Raw genomic sequence first — 21,502 nt, 5'->3', positions numbered from 1 at the left:
AATCGATTTTAATCGATTTAATCGATTTGTTGTTGCAGCTCTAATAAATAGTGTTAAACATTTAAAAAATGCATTTTTACGAAACGCAATATGTGGCAGCCGGTGTTGATTCTGTGGCACACCGCCCCAAATTAGTCTATGTGTGGGAAACACTGCAATAAGACTTTCCAGAGAGGAGTCAACAAGGACGACATTGAAGCAAAGACACCCAAATATGTAAAAGTACATATATAATAAAAAATATAGCTGCAAGCAGCGATGCGGGTTCCTCCGCAAAATGGAAAAATATTATAAACATGTACACTGTAGAAGATCGAGACTTGGACAACAAGAGAGCAAAACTACTTCATGTTTGGCCAACAACAATAGGCTGAACGGGGATTTGAACTCATGAGCGTAAGGTTACAAGTCAATGTCTCTAGCCTCTCGGCTACACACCAACCACTAAATTTTATGATTAGTAAGGGCTTAACATTAACTTTCCATAGGATATTAAAACTCTTCTTGAGTTGATCTCTTTCCAGACTCTCAGTCAATGCACAACTAACAATAATCATGTGGGCAGCTGGGCTAGGGCAGAGCTCTGATTCAACTCCTTGCAAGAATAGCCTGTGACAGGACGGCATCCGACTCTCTGGTCAGGTTAAACTACACAACATGCACGATCAGGGTGACCAATAAGATTATATTAACTAACCAACAATAACATCACAAACATCTAACTGAACGAACACAACAACTGAAATCCCTGGTACGGCTTTTGTAACCAAACTATTTTCCACAAGTCTTTGCGTTTTTTGACATGTCGCACTGCATGCTGGTTACCCAAGGGTAATGACGCTGATTATCTAGCTGTGCTCTGACTGCGTGATATGAGTATTAGTGTTTGGTCAGCTTCGGGACAAAGGTTAAGAAACGGTTGACATTTCAAGGTGAAATTGCATGAAATTGCGCATGGTATTTCAGAAGGATGTCTGCCTGTTTAACTAAACAAGTAATCAAAATTATGACAGGCCAAAAGACTGTGCCTGGATGCGAACCTGTGACCTTGCGCTTTGCAGGACAACGTTTCAACCCATTGAGCCGCGGGGCTGAGAAATTCTGGTCAATTTCTGTATAAAAAAAGAAAGCCGTTTCTCCTGTAGCGTGGTTTGTTCGATTTGGACGAAGTTTAAACGGCTGTAATTCAATAATCTTTACACATATCAAGGTGAAATTGCGCATGGTACTTCAGAACGATGTCATCCTGTTAAACTAAACAGACATTCAAATTTAAGACGCGCTAAACGACTGTGGCTCGATTCGATCCTACAACCTCATACTTTGCATGTCGCCGTCCTAGCCCAGTGAGCTAACCTCAGTGTTGAATATTGTCACGTTCAGTTACTGTATAAAAAAAGTAAGCTGTTTCTCCTGTGGTAAGCGAAAGTTGAAACAGCTCTAATTCAATCATCTTTTGACATGCAAAGGTGAAATTATGTACGGTACGTCAGAGTGATGTCACCTTAAAGCCTATTAGGTTTGAAAAACCATCATTCAAAATGACATTTGATTTAGTGACACAAACATAAATACACCCCTTTCAGCCATTTTGTACTTGATTCAATTGCCTTAAGTAACATTTTTTATTACGTCAATGATACATATATGTACCAAATTTCAAGTCAATTAGACCTTTGGTTGAAGAGAAGAGGAATTTTGAATGTTTTCCCAAATTATCACTGTACAGGAAAATCCATCATGGTGGACCTTATGGGTCCTTGAGGCTCTTTTGTTCCCCATGAAAACTGAGGCATGTAGACCAAGTTTCAGAAGAATTGGAGCAATGGGGTGGAAACGCAATCACTCTAAAAGTGGACATTTGGGCGTGGCCTGTGGCGCCCCCTATGATCTGATGTGGGCCATATTTGGTGTGGGGGTACCCACTTGAATGTAGTATCAATGTGCCAAATTAGAAAATGTATGACAAGGGACTTTTTGAGATATTGGGGCGCAAGGAGAAGAAAAATAATAATAAGAATTATATATATATATATATATTTTTTTTTTTGTGCCGTAGTTGTGGCATGTTGTATCAATATGCCAAATTTCAAAACTTTTTACCAATGTGTTCATGAGATAAATTACAAGAATATTAATAATAAATATAGCTGCAAGCAGCGATGCCGGTTCCTCCGCAAAATATTATAAACATGTACACTGTAGAAGATCGAGAGTTGGACAACAAAAGAGCAAAACTACTTCATGTTTGGCAAACAACAATAGGCTGAATGGTAATTTGAACTCATGAGCATAAGGTTACAAGTTAGTCTCTATCCTCTCTGCTACACACCAACTGTTGAGATTGTATGGATAGAAAGGGCAGAGTATTAGCTTTGGTCAGCTTTGGGACAAAGGTTAGGAATTTCAAGGTGAAATTGCATGAATTTGTGCAGGGTATTTCAGAATTATGTCATCCTGTTTAACTAAACTGATAATCAAAATGATGACAGGCCAAAATATAATGGCTGTATTCCAACCTACTACTTTATACTTTACAGGTCACTATCCCAGCCCATTGAGCTATTCTCAGTGTTGAATATTGTCATGTTCAGTTACTGTATTAAAAAGTAAGCTGTTTCTCCTGTGGTAAGCGTTGTTAGATTCAGCCAACGTTGAAACTGCTCTAATTCAATCATATTTTGACATACCAAGGTGAAATTGTTTGTGGGACTTCAGAATGATGTCATCCTATTGAACTAAACAGATAATCAAAATGATGACAAGCCAAAAGATAATGGCTGGATTCCAACTTACTACCTTATACTTTACAGGTCACCATCCCAGCCCATTGAGCTATTCTCAGTGTTGAATAGTGTCCTGTTCAGTAACTGTATTAAAAAGTAAGCTGTTTCTCCTGTGGTAAGCGTTGTTAGATTCAGCCAAAGTTGAAACTGCTTGTACATTTCCTATAAAAATGGGAGAACGGGATGGCTGGGTTGCTGCTGTAAAGAATAACTTACTTATAGGTTTTTTTTAAAGGTTGTTTGGAGTGCCATAACTTGTCATGGAAGGGAATTTCAAATCATGCCTAGCATCAGTGGGGATGTGTCCTGGCTTAGGTTACTGAAATGAATTTGTGCAACAGACAAGGGATCCACCTGAACAATCAATTTACTTTATTAGAGATAACCATTAGTGTTATCTCTACCATGCATAGACTACAAGTAGCTAGGTACTGTGGTGAACCTGACTTGTTTTGCAGTGGTCTACACAGTCTCGCTTAACAGATGATTGGAGTGTTGTGATGGGCTCAAATAAACACACATTGCTATGTTTTACAACCGGAGTATTTATCAGAAGACAAGAAACCGTTTTGTCAGAATAAAAAAATAAAAAACTATGCCTCTGAATGGTTTTGAACCTACAACCCTTTGCGTACCAGCACAACATCTCAGTCAATTGAGCAATTCCCAGGCATGGAATAGACAAAGTTCAATAACTGGATAATAAAAAAAGCTGTTTCTCCAATGGCGAGCATTGTTAGATTTGGTCCAAGTTCAAACAGCTGTAATTCAGTCATATTTTGACATATCAAGGTAAAACTTTGCATGGTACTTCAGAGGCATATCACCTTAAAGCCTATTAGGTTTGAACCATCCTTCAAAAATACATTTGATTTAGTGACACAAACATATTGAAGCAATGTGGACATTTACATAGATACACCCCTTTCAGCCATTTTGTACTTGATTCAATTGCCTTAAGTAAAATTTCTCAATATGTCAATGATACATATCTGTACCAAATTTCAAGTCAATTAGACCTTTGGTTCAGGAGAAGAGGAATTTTGAAGGTTTTCCAAAATTATCACTGTACAGGAAAATCCATCATGGCGGACCTTATGGGTCTTTGAGGCTTTTTTGTTCCTCATGAAAAATGAGGCATGCATACCAAGTTTCAGAAGAATTGGAGCAATGGGGTGGAAATGCAATCACTTTGAAAATTGGACTTTTGGACGTGGCCTGTGGCGCCCCCTATGGTCCGATGTGGCCCATATTTGGTGTGGGGGTACCCACTTGGATGTAGTATCAATGTGCCAAATTAGAAAATTTATGACAAGGGACTTTTTGAGATATTGGGGCGCAAGGAGAAGAAAAATAATAATAAGAAGAATACCAATAATAACAATAGGTTCCCTCCTACCGGAGGAACCTAAATATAGCTGCAAGCAGCGATGCAGGTTCCTCCGCAAAATATTATAAACATGTACACTTTAGAAGATCGAGAGTTGGACAACAAAAGAGCAAAACTACTTCATGTTTGGCCAACAACAGGCTGAATGGGGATTTGAACTCATGAGCATAAGGTTACAAGTCAGTCTCTCTATCCTCTCTGCTACACACCAACTGTTGAGATCATATGAATAGAAAGGGCAGAGTATTAGCTTTGGTCAGCTTTGGGACAAAGGTTAAGAAATGGTTGACATTTCAAGGTGAAATTGCATGAAATTGCGCATGGTATTTCAGAATGATGTCATCCTATTGAACTAAACAGATAATCAAAATGATGACAGGCCAAAAGATAATGGCTGGATTCCAACGTACGACCTTATACTTTACAGGTCACCATCCCAGCCCTTTGAGCTATTCTCAGTGTTGAATATTGTCATGTTCAGTTACTGTATTAAAAAGTAAGCTGTTTCTCCTGTGGTAAGCATTGTTAGATTCAGCCAAAGTTGAAACTGCTTGTACATTTCCTATAAAAATGGGACATCAGGATGACTGGGTTGCTGCTGTAAAGAATAACTTACTTATAGTTTTTATAAAAGGTTGTTTGGAGTGCTATAACTTGTCATGGAAGGGAATTTCAAATCATGCCTAGCATCAGTGGGGATGTGTCCTGGCTTAGGTTACTGAAATGAATTCGTGCAACAGACAAGGGATCCACCTGAACAATCAATTTACTTCATTAGAGATAACCCTTAGCGTTATCTCTACCATGCGTAGACTACAAGTACATTTAGTCATTTTAGCAGACGCTCTTGTCCAGAGCGACTTACAGTAAGTACAGGGATATTCTCCCCGAGGCAAGTAGGATGAAGTGCCTTGCCCAAGGACACAACGTCATTTGGCACGGGCAGGAATCGAACCAAAAACCTTCTGATTAATAGCCCGACTCCCTAACGGCTCAGCCATCTGACCTCCAGTAGCTAGTGTGGAAGGCTTCTGAAGTGGTCCTTATCAATCAAGAATAATAGGCTTTGAGTCGAGGAATACGGATTACAAAAGGTATGCTTTATTACAAAGGTTCTCTCTGGGTTTCACATTCGCTAGAGCTTCTCAGCCGAGAAGTTCTGCCTCCTCCATTTCCTCCAGGTCTTTTATACAGTTCATACACGTCACACAAATAACTCTTGGCATCATCTCATCAATACGTGTTGGTCAATCTTAAACAGACGCTGGTCTGTTTATCGGTTGTCATGAGTCCAGGGTCATCTTTATCTAGGGGAACAGACTCCATGTCAACCCGACCTTGCTAATCTGTGTGAAGCATACAGCTCCCTAACTACACTCTTGGGAAAGAACATTTCTAACACAGGAAGTTTGAGCTGGAACAGCCAAGTGCTTGTCCCATAATTGACTATGGGGCCTGAGCACAACAACATTGTGACTTATCTATATTTCTCGAGCACAGCCTAGTGCTTTCCACCCAGCTCTATGCCCTAAACTGGGCCTTGCCCTGATGTGACCCCAACAAGCATATATCCAACTATAGGGTGATTTCTGGCCCACCACACTAGCTACTGTGGTGAACCTGGCTTGTTTTGCAGTGGTTTACACAGTCTCGCTAAACAGATGATTGGGGTGTTGTGATGGGCTCAAATAAACACACATTGCTATGTTTTACAACCGGATGATTTATCGGAAGACTAGAAACCGTTTTGTCAGATTAAAAAATAAAAGACTATGCCTCTGACTAGTTTTGAACCTACAACCCTTTACTTACCAGCACAACATCTCAGCCAATTGAGCAATTCCCAGGCATGGAATACACAAAGTTCAATAACTGGATAATAAAAAAAGCTGTTTCTCCAATGGAGAGCATTGTCAGATTTGGTCCAAGTTCAAACAGCTGTAATTCAGTCATAGGTTTGCAATAACAGTAGCTTGACAACTAGTAAACCTTCCCACAACAGGAGACACACCAAATATAGCAATCAAAGGGCATGGAGACATACGAATATTAAAAACTGTAGAAAGGGTACCAAAAAAGATGTCCAGCAAGAGTGGGGCAGGAGAAACAAGTGTGTTTGTGGTCTGCTGGAGATTGAGAGCATCTAATACAGAGTTCATCTGTATCAGGAAACAGCTTTTTCAGTCTGGCCCTTGTGTAGTGAATTCTGAAGACAACTTTGAATTGGATGAGGCTCATACGTGCACAAATACAAGTAGTATTAATTCTAAGTAAAACAGCACTCCACCAGAATTCATCTAGTGTAAGACCTAGTTCTTTTTCCGAAATATTCTTCAGCCCTAAAAGAGGAGGAATTTAAGATGAAAGAAGACCATGGATTGACGAAATACTATTTTGTGATACTGGGGAGGACATGATATTCTCTAACAAAGTCTTTTCAGGCAGAGCAGGGAACGAAGTGAATTGTGTTTTGATGAAGTTGCGCAACTGAAAATATCTGAATAGACCTAAATTAGAAATACCAAATTTTGTGGCTAGGTCAGTGAAGCTTCCAAAGGTCCCACCAACATAAAGGTCGCTAAAAGAGACAAGGCCCAACTTCTTCCAGTGTGCAAAGGTTTTGTCTATGCTTGACGGTAGAAACAGGTGATTGTTGCATATGGGAGTAAGGACAGAGGGGGATTTTAACCCATAATGGTATCTGAACTGTTTCCACATTTTTTGTGAGGAGAGAACAACAGGATTATTGGTGTATTGGGAGGGCCGCAGAGAGAGGGGTGCAAAGAGTAATGCAGGGAGTGAAGTGGAAGTCCAAAAGTTAGCCTCCAAGACACACCAGATAATATCAGGGCGATGGCACCATTTTTTCAGCATTTGAATGTTAGTGGCCCATAGGGCTGGGCGGTATGACGGTATATACCGTGCAACGGTAGAAATGTGTCTACCGGGAGAGATTTGGCTATACCGTTTCAACCGCGGTATACTTAATACTATATTTTTGTATTACACGTGTCAATTAAATGTCTGGTTGTTGTATTGTATATAGGCCATCATATAAATCGCATTCTTGCTATATTCAGAATTGTACTTTAACTTCTATTTGATTTGCTATTTTCGTTTGACCTGAAGCACATTTGCGTTGGTCTGACTGAAATGTCAATGTGGAGTGTATTTTGTCTAAGCGGACCACATTCATGCCGATGCTAATTACTTATATATTTGATGTCCCATTCTGCAGGTAACCAATTCGATTTGTTGTTCAAGTTTTATGTCTTGCGCTGTAAAATTCTAGTTGTAAAATTACACTGGTTGCGTTGCTAGCATTCTTGATCTAGGACAGGGGTCGGCAACCCAAAATGTTGAAAGAGCCATATTGGACCAAAAAACAAAAAACAATTTGGTCTGGAGCCGCAAACAAATTAAAAGCCTAATGTAAGCCTTATAATGAAGGCAACACATGCTCTAAGTGTCTATATTAGCCTATTATCAAAATGATAAGTAGGCTACAAATACCTAATGAGCATTCATTAAAAAAGCTAGCTAGCTTCCGTTACCTAGCAACCTAGCATAACACTCGTAGCAATGTTTGTAATATATAATAGAGTGCGATGATGTACGGTATGGTCATTTTGTACCATTTCTTAATTGAATTTACAGAACAATTACTATACCGTGATATGTACCGTAACCGTGATTTAAAATTTCTCATACCGTGATAGAAGGAAAGAAGATTTTGGCCATATCGCCCACCCCTAGTGGCCCAGTAATACTACAGCATATTGGGTAAGGCAAACCCCCCCTGCTAATTTGGATCTTTCTAAATTTATTTTCTGAATTCTTGGAATCTTGCCAGCCCAAATGAAAGACAGTATAACAGTGTACAATGACTTAAAAAATTATTTGGGAAGAAAAAGAAGGAGGGTCTGAAACAGAAATAGGATTCGAGGTAGCACGTTCATTTTGATCGTTTCAATTCGGCCAACAAGTGAAAGGGGTAACTTTCACTTGTTGGCCATCTTTGAAGGTCTGATTTGATATTGTCAGTCAGTTTTATGAAGTTATCTTTATGTAGGGACTTGAGAGAGTGAGAAATATTGACACCTAAATATTTAAAACCATTTGGGGGAAAAGTGAAAAGGCAAAGCCCCTGAGGCAATGGATTTGGCTGGTTGATTAACTGGGAAACAGAGACTCTTAGTAATATTCAGTTTGTACCCTGAAAAAGTACCAAACAACTTCAGCAGATTCACTATTTCATCAACGCAGTTCACAGGATCTTGCACGTATAGCAATAGATCATCCGCATACAATGACACTCTGTGCTCCATGCCTCCTCTGTCTATACCTGAGAATACCAAAGAGCTTCTAAGGGCTATGGACAAGGGTTCAATGGCCAGCGCAAATAGTGAACGTGACAGGGGGCATCCCTGACGTGTGCCCCGTGTGAGAGAGAAGAGATTTCTGAATTAGTTTTAACGCTAGCTACAGGTGCAGAGTATAACAGGCGAATCCAGGAGATGAATTTGGAGCCAAAACCAAATTTGTGTAGTACAGTAAACAGATACTGCCACTCAATGCGGTCAAACGCCTTCTCTGCATCCAAAGAAATCAACATCTCTGGGGTTGGAGAAGCAGAGGGACATAGAACCACACTCAAAAGTCTACGCACACTAGATGAAAGTTGACGGCCAAGGATAAAACCTGTTTGGTCTTCTGAAATTATGCTTGGAAGAAAAGTCTCAAGTCTGCGTGACAGCACTTTTGCCAACAACTTTACATCATTATTCAGTAGGCTTATAGGTCTGTAGCTACCACATAAATGAGGGTCCTTATCCTTCTTTAATTTAAGAGAAATCAGAGCTTGGTTGAGTGTTGGGGGCAAAACACCCTTTTCTAGAGAATCATTATAGACTTCCAATAGTATAGGAGCAAGTTGTTTTGAGAACTTCTTGTAAAACTCCACTGGATAACCATCCTGACCAGGGCTTTTGCTACTCTGCATTTGAGAAATGCAGGAAGTAATTTCTCCCAAATGTAGGGGTTCATCTAAACGTTTTGTAAGTTCTTCACTTAAAGTTGGAAAGTCTAGATTATTAAGAAAGTCATCCATAACAGATGTGTCAAGAGGGGGTTGTGATTCGTAGAGCGTAGAGTAAAAGGAAGCAAACTGAGTTTATTTTTGATGGGTCGGTAGTCAGGGTATGGGATCAATCAGAGATTTGTGGTATAAAGCGGGAGGCTTATTGATGCCCAAGACGGCCGGCCTTATCCCCATGCTCATAGTAAGTCGCCCTTGTACGTCTTTGTAGATATTCTGCCTTCCCTGTTGATATTAAATCAAATTCAGTTTGTAATTGTAGACGTTTGGTTGTTAAATCTGGGTTAATTGTTGAGGCCTGCTGTCTGTCTATATCCAGTATTGCGTCCCAAAGTTCCTGCTGTTTCAATCTCCTGTTTTTAGTTAAATGTGCGCTGAAAGATATGATACCCCCATGAATAAATACTTTTAGCGTTTCCCATAAGAGTGATGGGGATACCTGATCAGACCTGTTTGTTTCTAAGAAGACATCTATATTTGTCGACACAGAATGACAAAAGTCTGCGTTGGCTAGTAAGCCTGAGTTAAGTCTCCATCCTCCTTGATGTATGTGCAAACTAGAGGGGAGACAGAGGTCTAAGATGTGAGGTGCATGGTCAGAAATGACGATGGCGAAGTATTGTGTAGAGTTAACAAAAGAAAGAAGGGTTTTGTAAAAAAAAAAGTAATCAATGCGGGAATAGACCTGATGAACAGTGGAGTAATAGGAGAAATCTTTAGTAATAGGGTGAAAGAAACGCCAGGGATCGACGCAGCCAATTTGATCCATATAAGCTGATAATGTCTTAGACATTGCAGTAGGTCTGACTGATTTAGAGTGAGAGCGATCCAGTGTAGGATTTGTAACACAGTTGAAGTCTCCTCCCAAAATTAAATGATGGGTATCTAAATTTGGAAGATTAGAGAACATTGTGGATATAAAGTCTGGCCTGTCCCAGTTGGGAGCATATATGTTTGCTAAAACAACAGGTGTTTGGAAAAGCTTTCCTGAAACTATGACATAGCGACCACCAGAATCACAGTACACATGCTCTGGGGTGAACTTGATTCGCTTATATATTAAGATGGCAGTGCCTCTGGATTTGAATTTAAAATTTGATTTAAAATTTGAATGAAAAATGTGTCCAACCCAAGGCTTACAAAGTCTCACATGATCATCAATGCGTAGATGTGTCTCCTGTAGAAAGACGACATCAGCAGAAAGACTCTTTAAATGTGAGAACTTTGGAGCGTTTAATTTGCCCTCCTAAGCCGCGCACGTTCCAGGTAACTACTTTAAGATGATGCCCATTTAAACTGCCTTGTGTCATATTAGCGTTTATCATTTGTAATACCCCAGGAATCTGTCAATGAAAAAGGTGCCCAGCCCTGCCATAGGTATTGGACCATGGTGTAGTGGGGAGGGGGAGGGGAAGAGGAGGGAGCAAGAGAAATAAATAAAAATAAAAAACACTGAAACGAAAAATTAAATGAATAACAGTATTGTGAGGGAATGATAGCATTATACTGCTGATCAATGCTGCTATACCAATCAATATCTAATATGAATATGTAAACACACATGTTTTGTAATGCTAATAACTAAGATACAAATATTGAATGTGATCAATTGATTTAATAAAGTAACAGATAAGAAACATTGAAATGTAACTTTGGTGTGTGGACAAGAATGCAGATGTCAGGCAAACTGACTTGGGAGGCGAGTTCGTGACGCTCAGGGACTGGTGTGAGCACAATGAGCTAGTCAGCTCATGGGAGTAAAAGTGTCAACTTGGGAGATAAGGTGATGCTGGGAACATAACTCTTCTCTGCTTCAGGACGAGTCAGACCGGACAGTTCTTACTATGGATAATATGCCCCCTTCCCCTGGAGACCCTGCCCCCCCCCCCCTTCTCACTGGATGCTCCCCTTCTCCTTGGAGCCCATCTGCCCCTTTACATCATCTGACCTAGGAGTGGTCTTACCCTCTCCCCTTCCCCTTGAAGACCCCACCCCGTATATCATCAGGACCTCGAGATGACCTGCTCTCAACTCTGGAGAACTCAAACCCCCCCCCCCCTTGGATTGCATCAGACCTGTGGGTCTTGTCCACCCCCCTCCCTGAACAACACCAGACCTGTGGGTCTTCTCTGCCCCCTCCCTCTCCTAACATCACCAGGTCCGTGGACTGCCCACCTTGCGCCAGCATGAACGCCCTGGACATTTAATTGGTTAACAATAGCCACCCCAAGGTCTCCTGACCAATGGCCACTCACCAGACCTCCCTCTCTGGGGAGTACAAGATCTGTCTCCCAAGGGCGGGGAGACAGAACTTGGGAGGGGCAGAACTTTCTCTGATATTCTGTCACGACCACTTTCTCAACGAAGGCCTTCGTTCGTTCTAATCTTATACTCTGTTTTGGTGGGATGACTGCTGTTGCATCATCGACTGATTCATTGTACTAGACTACGGACATCTTGGTGTATTGTTTTCATTGTGTATCTTGTGATTGCATCATTACTAATTAAACTACAAATAACTTGGTCCGATGCTTAACCATGTATCATTCTTCCTCTCAACACCCAGTTTACACTATCCTTAACAATTGGTGACCTTCCGACGTGCCTGGGTGAGAGATCTGGACGAGAGGTCCCTGAGAAGGGGACCCCAGCCGGCAGGAGCGGGACAGCTGTGGTTCACTGACACTCACTTGGATATCCACAAAAATAGGGTAAGCAGAGCCTGTTTAAACGAAATCTGCATAGCTTAGGACTTTAGCTTTTAGGAGTGAGTGTCTTTAAACTGCACTGTACTGTGACTCTGGGCTGCACACTTTGAATCAAATTGTCCATAGAGAGATTAACGTTGATGCAAACTCAATGATACATTTGTAATTGTGAAACGAGGTGGGGTCTGGCAGATGTGGCACTGTGACGGGAGCGCTTGGCAGTTTCTACGTGAAACGAGGCGGGGTCTGGCAGTAGTCACACTGTGACGGGAGCACCTGGCTGTTTCTGATTGTGTCTATTGTGAAACGAGGTGGGGTCTGGCAGATGTGGCACTGTGACGGGAGCGCTTGGCAGTTTCTACGTGAAACGAGGCGGGGTCTGGCAGTAGTCACACTGTGACGGGAGCACCTGGCTGTTTCTGATAGTCGTAAATAATATGTTTGTGGAGATTTAAGGAGTAGCAAACCTCTTTTTCTTGCTTTCTCTCTCTTTCTCCCTATCTACTGCATTGCTGGAATGGGCTATGCCGAGGTTCGAGCAGGGCACATTTCACAAGCAGACTCTCTCTCTTTCTTGCTCTCTCTCCCTTTCTCTCTATTGCATTGTCGGGATGGGGCCATGCCGAGGTTCGAGCATGGCGCATTTTAGACAAGCTCTCTCTCTCTCCCTTTCTCTCGCTCTCTCTCTCTCGCTATCTCTTAGCATTGTTGGGTTAATAATGTGTATCTCTCCCTTTCTTGCTCTCTCTCCCTTTCTCTCTATTGCATTGTCGGGATGGGGCCATGCCGAGGTTCGAGCATGGCGCATTTTAGACAAGCTCTCTCTCTCTCCCTTTCTCTCGCTCTCTCTCTCTCTCTCTCTCTCTCGCTATCTCTTAGCATTGTTGGGTTAATAATGTGTATCTCTCCCTTTCTTGCTCTCTCTCCCTTTCTCTCTATTGCGTTGTCGGGATGGGGCCATGCCGAGGTTCGAGCATGGCGCATTTTAGACAAGCTCTCTCTCTCTCCCTTTCTCTCGCTCTCTCTCTCTCTCTCTCTCGCTATCTCTTAGCATTGTTGGGTTAATAATGTGTATCTCTCCCCTCGCACCTTTCCCCTCCCCTCTCCTCTCCTCTCACCCCTCCCCTCTCACACACTCTCCCTTCACACACCTCCCCTCCCTTCCCTTCCCCTCTCCTCTCCTCTCCTCCCCTCTCCTCTCCTCCCCTCTCCACTCCTCTCCTCTCCTTTCTCCTCTCCTCTCCCTTCACACATCTCCCCTCAACTCCCTACCCCTCCAACCCCTACCCTCTCACACACTCTCTCACTCTCGCCCTCTCTCTCTCGCTCTCCCCACCTCCCCTCTCCTCTCCTCCCCCCTCCTCTCCTCTCTCCCCTCCCCTCCCCCCCTCACACACTCTCTCCCTTCACACACCTCCCCTCAACTCCCAACCCCTCCCCTCCAACCCCTCCCCTCTCACACACCCTCTCGTCTCTCCCTTCACACACCTCACCTCCCCACCACTCCCCTCTCACACACTCTCTCCCTTCACACACCTCCCCACCCCTCTCCTCCCCTCCCCTCTCTTGCACTACACACACTCTCTCTCTCTCTCTCTCTCTCTATGTCTCTCTCTCTCTTTACCTCTCTCTGGTCAAGGAGCTGAGACCTACCGGTGCCAACTAAACTCCTTGTCTCTCTCTCTCTCTCTCTCTCTCTCTCTCTCTCTCTCTAATACTGATGTGTATGTATGGATCTTTGAGACTCTACCCACAGCTACGACCAGCAACAGGTTACAATTATTTTGGTGGTTGGCATTGACTGGTGACAGTGGGTTGCAGCTGTTACTAGCCTGGATCCGGCTGGTGGCAGTTGGGTGGTTGGTGAGCTCAGACTGGTGGTGGATTATATTATTGCAGTTGTGTTTTGTCTGTGGCTCCGACTGGTGGTGGATGGCATTATTGCAGTTCTATTTTGTCTGGCTCCGACTAGTGGTACATGGCATTACTACAGCTGTTATTGTTTGATTCCAACCAGTGGTGGAACAACAAGTATTTATGGTCAGACGTGACCTTGCTATCTGTGTGTGTCTGTTATGTTTGCCTTATGTTGCCTATATGTATCTGTCATGTTTGTTTTATGTCTGTTTCAAACAAGAGAAAATTATGTTTATGTGTCTTTAAGGAGAGGACAAATGGAGTGGCGTCCATCGCACGTTGAATTAAGGCCAGGTTATAAAATATTAGACTGGTGGCAGACCAAATACACAGTCAACCCAGATACTGGGTTTAAAGAAGGCAGCGGTAAAAAAGACCCCACAACCAACAGAAGAGTGGCATTAACTGAGGAAGAATACAAACTTGTGTTTGCAGGATCGCTGCAGTGCATAAACAAGGAGGAAATAAAAGAACAGTATCCAGCACAAGCAGAATATTTCGAGAAGCTGGCATCACAAATTATAGTCGAACCTTCACACTTGCAGCCAATCTAGGGCAGCAGGCACAGTGTTATCTGGAGGAAATTGTGGAATTTGAAGTTCACTCAGAGATCGAGCGTTTCTGTGAGGCTACAAGTGGACAGGACTGGAGCGACGGCTGTCGCTAGGGCCATGTTCTCTTTCCTCACGGCATTATCTTTTGAACCCCTTTACTTTCACTAATCACGTCCTTATTTACACTGGGACATATCTTAATCAGTAATATCCAGTTTGATTGTTATTCAATGTTCTCAAATTTATTTTATTACAATTCTAAAAGCTTGGCTACAGTTGTATGTATGTGGTGAAGGGGACCTGTGAGTATGTTCAGGTCTGCCGTGGGTACATGGATGTCGAATGTCCACTCTGTGGAGTGACGGTGGGTTTTCCCCTATAACATCGTTAGGGTTTTCCCACTGTGTCCAGTGTGTCCACACCACTTGGCCATAACGCTGCATAGTCTCATTATTATCGTTCTAAGCATTGTGTTCCTTAACGGGATATTTTAAATTTTGTGTTAGTTGTCACACCCTTTAAAGGGTGTGAAAGGAGGGATTCCAAGAAAACTTTAAAATATCCTGTCCGAATTAACAGTTTCTTTCTACATGTATTGACTCTTTTAATGTTCTGTTTAACAGATTGACTGATCGTACGATATGGTCGTCACACCCTTTAGAGGGTGTGAAAGGAGGGTGAGTTCTAGTGAAAAAAAAAAAAAAAAAAATTATATATATCTTCCTGTAATCTGACTGACTGTTTCTTATTGCTCATCTGAACTAACCTCCATTGTTTGCTCACACAGGTTCATAATATTTTACATTTGTGTAGTCACACCCTTTAGAGGGTGTGAAAGGAGGGATCCATGAAACTTTAAAATATCCAGTTTTAATGTTGACACCACATAGTGGTGTCAAAGGAGGGATTGTGAGGGAATGATAGCATTATACTGCTGATCAATGCTGCTATACCAATCAATATCTAATATGAATATGTAAACACACATGTTTTGTAATGCTAATAACTAAGATACAAATATTGAATGTGATCAATTGATTTAATAAAGTAACAGATAAGAAACATTGAAATGTAACTTTGGTGTGTGGACAAGAATGCAGATGTCAGGCAAACTGACTTGGGAGGCGAGTTCGTGACGCTCAGGGACTGGTGTGAGCACAATGAGCTAGTCAGCTCATGGGAGTAAAAGTGTCAACTTGGGAGATAAGGTGATGCTGGGAACATAACTCTTCTCTGCTTCAGGACGAGTCAGACCGGACAGTTCTTACTATGGATAATATGCCCCCTTCCCCTGGAGACCCTGCCCCCCCCCCCCTTCTCACTGGATGCTCCCCTTCTCCTTGGAGCCCATCTGCCCCTTTACATCATCTGACCTAGGAGTGGTCTTACCCTCTCCCCTTCCCCTTGAAGACCCCACCCCGTATATCATCAGGACCTCGAGATGACCTGCTCTCAACTCTGGAGAACTCAAACCCCCCCCCCCCCTTGGATTGCATCAGACCTGTGGGTCTTGTCCACCCCCCTCCCTGAACAACACCAGACCTGTGGGTCTTCTCTGCCCCCTCCCTCTCCTAACATCACCAGGTCCGTGGACTGCCCACCTTGCGCCAGCATGAACGCCCTGGACATTTAATTGGTTAACAATAGCCACCCCAAGGTCTCCTGACCAATGGCCACTCACCAGACCTCCCTCTCTGGGGAGTACAAGATCTGTCTCCCAAGGGCGGGGAGACAGAACTTGGGAGGGGCAGAACTTTCTCTGATATTCTGTCACGACCACTTTCTCAACGAAGGCCTTCGTTCGTTCTAATCTTATACTCTGTTTTGGTGGGATGACTGCTGTTGCATCATCGACTGATTCATTGTACTAGACTACGGACATCTTGGTGTATTGTTTTCATTGTGTATCTTGTGATTGCATCATTACTAATTAAACTACAAATAACTTGGTCCGATGCTTAACCATGTATCATTCTTCCTCTCAACACCCAGTTTACACTATCCTTAACAGTATCAAAAAAGACATAGGACATCATACCAGCCCACCCACCCCACCCAAAACCCCAACAGTCCAACTGGAAACGTAGCACGAACGTCTGATGCTCGTCTGCAGAGGGCAGCGAGCAGCCATAGTACACATACATACAACCGATTTTTCATGTAGTGTTATCTGCTCCTAATATTGTACTGATGTCATACCCTAGGCAGTGAAGCCACCCAATAAACTGAGACTATGTACCATTGCACTCTGAACAGGAGCCTCACAATTATATGATATCTAGTTTGTGGAAACAAAACGTCCGTAAGTCTAGAAAATTACATTTGAGAAAATGTAAGGTAATGCTAGCAAGTTAATGCTGGCCACTAACTGTACAACAAGATAGAGCACCTCAAGGTGGCAGGGGCCACGTAACACCCACTCAAAACGTGATGGTTAAATTATACTGACAGAATTAACAGGCCTAAATGAAGAACAAGCCTACCCATTTTTTCCCCACTGAAACGAAAATGCATGAACCTCAATCAAATCAGTTCAGTATGTTAATATATACAGATTAGCCAGCCAGAGCTAGCAGTCACCTGATGTTAGCAATGTGGCCATTCAACATGAAGATTCAGCGTTCCTCGGTAGGGCTTAATTTCTCGGGCGTATGGATGCGTTCTTGATAGAATGCCTCAGCGTCTGCAGGAGAGTGGAAAAAATGTTCTCTGTTGTCATAGGTGACACGGAGACGGGCTGGAGACAACATGCCAAATCGCACTCCTCGTTTGTAGAGAAGGCTTTTGATGTCGTTGAATGCTGAGCGCTTCTTTGCCACTGCCACGCTGAAATCTTCGAATATACGGATTCCATTACAGTTGTAGGAAATGTTCTTGTGAGATTTCGCCCAGTTCAGCACAATCTCCTTCTCCGTGTATCTGTGGAATCTCACAATAAAAGCTCTCGGTGCATCTCTTGTTCGTGACTGTAAACTTCTATGAGCGCGATCTAGCTCAGGAGGCTCAGAGAGTGATCCACCAAGCAGGGTATGAAACATTTTCGCCATTAAGTCTCTAGGGTTTTTCTCCTTGGTATTTTTTGGTAGCCCCAGCACTCAGAGATTTTGACGCTTTGATCTTGATTCCGAATCTTCCAATTTAGCCATAAGCGCAACGTTCTCCTGAATCACCGACTCTAGGTTGGATTGTAGCCCACTCACATCACATTCTATCTGGGTTATCCTGTCGCTATGATCAGATAGGCCAGTTTCCATTTCGCTATTTGTGAATGCTTGGGTGGATAATGTCGCCTCAATCGATTGGACTGATGAACGGATAGGTTCCAGGAAACCATTTAGTAGAGTTGTAAATTCGCCAGTCATCGTTTTTCTAAGTTTGTCGAGTTCTTGAACTAACCGTTCAGTAGTGAGTGGTGAAGGGCTATCCGACACGTTTAACACTGGGTGTAGGTGTAGAAGTTTGAGTTGACGTCTTGTTGGTTTTTGCCGACCTGCCCGTCATTTCTGTCCTTTCTGAATGTCGAAATCATACGAGGCACTCGAAAGTAGATAGTAGATGGAGATATAGGGTATTATATGGAGTTAGATTAGTTTCATAATTCAAACAAACAAACGCAACACGATTCAAACAAATTTAACACGATCCAAACAAACGTAACACGATTCATACAAACATAACACGATTCAAACAAACAAACGTAACACGATTCAAACAAACGTAACACGATTCACAAATGTATTTCGTGATTCACAATTGTAACGCGATTCACAAATAAATGACCCTATTACATTCGTTTGCAACCTGACAAACACAAGTTACAAATCCCTGCATTCGTTGGTGTGAATCCTTGCATTCGTTCGTGTGGATTTTTGGAACTTTCCTGACGCGCTTTGATCCACAAATGCATTTTTTCTAAAAGATATCCTCAGCAGCCTATCAGATCGTCTCTTCCAATTTTAGCCAATCACCGGAGAATGTCTAATATGGGTAGACGGGCTCTGCGTTAGCCTAGGAAACACGGAAAATGACTAAACATGAATCCTGCCATTCTCAACAATATTTAATCAGGTATGATTATCGGTCGAATAAGATTAACAAGCACTATTTCACCTACATGCTACCAGACGACATTGCTCATGATCTGAAGGAGACTATGTCCGTCATTATGTCAGGTTGTTGAAGTCCACATAGACACGTTAATGTGATTGGCTAAAATTGGAAGAGACGATCTGATAGGCTGCTGAGGATATCTTTTAGAAAAAATGCATTTGTGGATCAAAGCGCGTCAGGAAAGTTCCAAAAATCCACACGAACGAATGCAAGGATTCACACCAGCGAATGCAGGGATTTGTAACTTGTGTTTGTCAGGTTGCAAACGAATGTAATAGGGTCATTTATTTGTGAATCGCGTTACAATTGTGAATCACGAAATACATTTGAAAATCGTGTTACGTTTGTTTGAATCGTGTTATGTTTGTTTGAATCGTGTTATGTTTGTATGAATCGTGTTACGTTTGTTTGGATCGTGTTAAATTTGTTTGAATCGTGTTGCGTTTGTTTGTTTGAATTATGAAACTAATCTAACTCCATACCAAGGAGCCAAACATTCGACATGCATGGCTGCTGTTGTCTGAGAAGATCCCGGCGAAGTTCGACACTCATTCATTCATTTGCTCTGATCATTTCACCCAAGACAGTTTTGACAACCTTGGACAATTTCAAGCAGGATTTGCTAGGAAGCTGAACTTGGAAAGAGGTGCTGTTCCGACCGTATGCTCATTAGTGATGGGCAAATCGAGGCTTTTCGAAACACCGAGACAATTGAAACATTGGAGTAGGGGCCTTTGAAACGCTCGAAACCTTTACTCAACAGCGACATCTGCTGGCATTTACGAACATGGCATAACTAACATTGTTAAACTTAATTCCACATCACGTGGTAAAAGATCCTTGTGGTTGAACTGAATTATTGCCGTCCTGCAATGCAGACAGCGTGGTATCGAATACGGGAGCGACGGCTATCATGTAACAATACAAATAAGTCCAAGTATGATTTTCAAACTGTTTGAGACGATAAACTCAATGTACAGTTGTTACATACTCATATATATACTGTATAGGCTATATATAACGTTCTCGAACTGTCTCTGATTATCTCAAACTGTCTTAAACTCACAAATCTCACTTTTCTATATTTGATTGGCTTAGAGATGGTTTTGGGAGCGGTGATCCCGCCTCCTTCTACAGAGACACAAAACATTTTTTACAAGTTACAAATCTTTTCTACAAATACACAAATATTTTTTTACAGAGCTCCATCTCCTGGCACTAATTTCACGCAATACCATAGTCTCACGCATTCAAAACCTTTGTGGCTTTGCCGCCTCATTTTATACCCCGACACGTCACAGTCTTTTGGCAAGTACGAGACAGATTTCGTTCATGGTCACGTCACAAAACGTTTCGAAACACTTTGACACGTGACCGGAAGTGTTTTTAAAACCCGTCTCGAAACGTTGTTCCGATGCAGTGAGTGTTGAATGTGTCGGGACAGTATCGACACCTTAGTACCGAGCAGCCCATCACTAATGCTCATTGCAACCGCAAGCCGTAAGGACAGTATGATGTTGTGCTAACAGTTATTAGCAATGCTAACGTGTCCTGTATTTAGCATAGGTAGAATGCTAAATACGTTTCTACACACATCAGATGACTAGCTAGACTAGCTGTAGTCGGCATTAGAAGGGAAGCTTCCGAAAAAATAGCCAGAAAACGAACAGCAGTCTGGCCTATTGCTAACGCCTGTCAAGATAATCTATTTGAGAGAACTGGAGAAAGGCAGGTGCTAGATACAGGATACGTTAGCATTGCTAGTAACTGTTACTAGTAACACCTAGACTGTAGTAGGCATGTAAACTAGTTTAGCTTGCTAACGCAAGAGCATAGGCAGAATGTGTGATAATTTAGCCTAGTTTATTGGCAATGGAGATAAGGTTGTTTCATGTTCCTGACTGTGTTGCATTCAAATAAATAATCTGTGTCATGTAAATCTACAATTAACGATGCATGTTTGTCCAGATCTTTGTCAGGTTATTTTTCAGCAAGATATCTAGAGCTAGCTAACTGAAGCCGAGTTGAATCACAATATGGTTTCGTTGCTAATTTGTAGCCTAACGTTCTACCCACCCAAGTCAATCCAATTTGCTTCAACAACAGAAGTGGAAACAAGTAATGTTATCATTTCAAATGATATGTAGTCAGTCTCTTGAAAACAGTGTTGTGTAGACATAATAGATTTATTTGCGCGTTTTTATTTCAAGTCTCCACCTTCGGTATTTCAGTGAGTGCTGCTCAGGGTTGCCAGGTCCTTGTGACAAAACCAGCCCAATGGCCAATCAAAACCAGCCCAAAACCAGCCCAATGGCCAATAAAACCAGCCCAATATCAGAACTCATAATATGCCCCTGCCAAACCATATACACTGCTTTTAAAGTCCAACAGCATTGCTTTCATTGCCAAATCTATTGTAATATCTACAAAGTAACACCAAATGTTTAGTATGCCAGCATTAAAACCAGTTGTCAGGAGATTTTCTCAGGAGACTGAGAGCATTAGGCACGTGTGCACACGCACAGTGCATGTGTGCACGTGCTGATCTGGAGTCAGTTTGGTAGGATTTTGGCATAAATAAATTATTTCATTTAAAATATAAATTTGTATTTAAAGATATTAATGTAATTTGCATGCAATATAGGTCTACCCGAACCAGCGGACAAAAAAATCAACCCGCGGCAACACTTCAGAAGTAGCCCAATTCCGCGGGAAAACTGCGGACCTGGCAACACTGGTGCTGCTGTTGGCCGTGTTGCGTTTTTGCTCCCCAGCTTCACTCGTTGAAAACCAACCAATCAGCGCGCAGCTTATCTAAATATTAATGAGCACACCATAAAAGGAAAAAAGCTAGTGTTTTTTCCCGGGAACATTTCAGAGGATCTATCAGGGGGCATAGAAGAGCACAAGGGCCATTTTCAACCCAACCAATGTTACAT

The 21,502-nt window shown here is 42.2% G+C and overlaps 3 protein-coding genes across 4 annotated transcripts in view; 1 reads left to right on the top strand and 2 right to left on the bottom strand.

The window, feature by feature from the left end:
• LOC124479268 (zinc finger protein 658B-like) overlaps positions 1-21,502 on the bottom strand; it is a 375,953-nt gene that overhangs the window by 124,731 nt on the left and 229,720 nt on the right. The window lies entirely within an intron of this gene.
• The window catches only part of LOC124479398 (zinc finger protein 208-like), a gene marked incomplete at its 5' end in the record, with an annotated part of 127,598 nt that overhangs the window by 59,811 nt on the left and 46,285 nt on the right, over positions 1-21,502 (top strand). The window lies entirely within an intron of this gene.
• LOC124479235 overlaps positions 1-21,502 on the bottom strand; it is a 42,040-nt gene that overhangs the window by 14,142 nt on the left and 6,396 nt on the right. The window lies entirely within an intron of this gene.

The sequence above is a fragment of the Hypomesus transpacificus genome, chromosome 17, assembly GCF_021917145.1.
Source record: "Hypomesus transpacificus isolate Combined female chromosome 17, fHypTra1, whole genome shotgun sequence".
NCBI lineage: Eukaryota > Metazoa > Chordata > Actinopteri > Osmeriformes > Osmeridae > Hypomesus > Hypomesus transpacificus.
The sequence above is the reverse complement of the archived record's forward strand: the minus strand, read 5'-3'. Positions and strand labels throughout refer to the sequence as shown.